At 42.9% G+C, this 2,500-nt stretch overlaps 1 protein-coding gene across 6 annotated transcripts in view; it reads right to left on the bottom strand.

Annotated features, from left to right (window-relative positions):
* Positions 1-2,500, bottom strand: part of LOC113650480 (RNA binding protein fox-1 homolog 3-like) — a 155,196-nt gene that overhangs the window by 24,690 nt on the left and 128,006 nt on the right. The gene's annotated exons all lie outside the window — the stretch shown is intronic.

Below are 2,500 nucleotides of genomic sequence, written 5' to 3'. Positions count from 1 at the left end.
CATGTCTCACTCTTCATGTATCACTCTTCCTGTCTTGCTCTTCCTGTCTCACTCTTCGTGTGTCACTCTTCCTGTCTCACTCTTTTTGTCTCACTCTTCATGTCTCACTCTTCCTGTCCACTCTCAGTGTGTCACTCTTTCTGTCTCACTCTTTCTGTATTGTTCTTCCTGTCTCACTCTTCCTGTCTCACTCTATTTGTCTCACTCTTCCTGTCTCACTCTCAGTGTGTGTAAGTGTGGAGGGACCGGAGCATGACGGCTCTCTCCCACAGGGCGTCCGCTCTTCTGTTCAGTGATCCAGTTTGGGTCACGTCGTTACGAACCTGAGGTAAGTGGATGAGTGGAGCTGTCCTCCTCCCCTTAATGATCAGAGAACAAGGGAGACTCTTACATGCTGTCTGTGTCCACCGCATTATTTCATTAAATCCAATTAGCGTGTCAAGCTTGTCATGTCGCCTTCATTTAGCCACGACGAGGAGGAACGCAGCTCCCAATTTGGGGCAATCATGTGACTCAGGAGAACAGAGGCTAATCAGATGTTAGTCTCACAAATAGCTACAGTGTCACAGCAAATCTTGGATCTGATTAATTAAATTCATGTTTATCTAATTTCAACCTGGAAAACAAAGACTCGACACTCAAGCCTTTCCCTCCGTAATTCTGTCTCATCCTCGGGTGATGCTGGTGTCTCATGAACAGGAGCTTTCCTCCAGTGCTTCACTGGTCCATCAAACCATAATGGGCTGTTGGCATAGATTAATTAGCCTGGTTAAAAGGTCATCACTACCACCACGGACTGTTTATTACTACTGATCCAGTCCAGTCCACTCTCCTGACTCTACTGACTCTCCTGACTCTACTGACTCTACTGACTCTATCCCAGATCATTCACTTCACTTTTAAAATGTAGGAACAGCTTCAAGTGATGTTTTTGTGTGGGACAATTAGCTTGACAGAAATGTAGCTAATGCTGTTCTTCCATTTAGTCTCATTAATAACTGGTGTCCAGTGGTGTCACATGTCCCAGTGTAGTGCAGAACATCTATACAGTGTGTGTAGTGTGTCTGTGTGCAGTGTGTGTATAATGTACATGAAGTATGTAGTGTATACAGTGTGTAGTGTGTGTGTGTGTATAATATACATGATGTTGTAGTGTACACAGTGTGTGCAGTGTGTCTGTGTGCAGAGTGTAGTGTATAGTGTGTAGTGTATACAGTGTGTGTAGTGTGTCTGTGTGTAGTGTATACAGTGTGTGCAGTGTGTCTGTGTGCAGTGTGTAGTGTATAGTGTGTAGTGTATATAGTGTGTGCAGTGTGTAGTGTATAGTGTATAGTGTATACAGTGTGTGCAGTGTGTCTGTGTGCAGTGTGTAGTGTATAGTGTGTAGTGTATACAGTGTGTGCAGTGTGTCTGTTTGCAGTGTGTAGTGTATAGTGTGTAGTGTATAGTGTATACAGTGTGTGCAGTGTTTCTGTGTGCAGTTTGTAGTGTATACAGTGTGTGTAGTGTGTCTGTGTGTAGTGTATACAGTGTGTGTAGTGTGTCTGTGTGCAGTGTGTAGTGTATAGTGTGTAGTGTATACAGTGTGTGCAGTGTGTCTGTTTGCAGTGTGTAGTGTATAGTGTGTAGTGTATACAGTGTGTGTAGTGTATAGTGTGTAGTGTATACAGTGTGTGCAGTGTGTCTGTGTGCAGTGTGTAGTGTATAGTGTGTAGTGTATACAGTGTGTGCAGTGTGTCTGTTTGCAGTGTGTAGTGTATACAGTGTGTGCAGTGTTTCTGTGTGCAGTGCGTAGTGTAAAGTGTGTAGTGTATAGTGTATACAGTGTGTGCAGTGTGTCTGTTTGCAGTGTGTAGTGTATAGTGTGTAGTGTATACAGTGTGTGTAGTGTGTCTGTGTGTAGTGTATACAGTGTGTGCAGTGTTTCTGTGTGCAGTGTGTAGTGTATACAGTGTGTGTAGTGTGTCTGTGTGTAGTGTATACAGTGTGTGTAGTGTGTCTGTGTGTAGTGTATACAGTGTGTGCAGTGTTTCTGTTTGCAGTGTGTAGTGTATAGTGTGTAGTGTATACAGTGTGTGCAGTGTTTCTGTGTGCAGTGTGTAGTGTATACAGTGTGTGTAGTGTGTCTGTGTGTAGTGTGTAGTGTATAGTGTATACAGTGTGTGTAGTGTGTGTGTAGTGTGTAGTGTATAAAGCACACTAATCAGTGTTTTCGGGAGAAAGACACAATATCCATCATGACACTGACCAGGATAAAGATTTCCATATAAATGATTCGTCAGTGAGTCAGCTGAGACTGAACATACTGACTATAATGCCCACACTGACTATAATGCCCACACTGAACATACTGACTATAATGCACATACTGAACTGACTATAATGCACATACTGACTATAATGCCCACACTGAACATACTGACTATAATGCACATACTGAACATACTGACTATAATGCACATACTGGCTATAATGCACATACTGGACATACTGACTATAA

This window comes from Tachysurus fulvidraco, chromosome 7 (assembly GCF_022655615.1).
Source record: "Tachysurus fulvidraco isolate hzauxx_2018 chromosome 7, HZAU_PFXX_2.0, whole genome shotgun sequence".
Taxonomy (NCBI): domain Eukaryota; kingdom Metazoa; phylum Chordata; class Actinopteri; order Siluriformes; family Bagridae; genus Tachysurus; species Tachysurus fulvidraco.
This window is presented reverse-complemented; position numbering and strand designations above follow the sequence as displayed.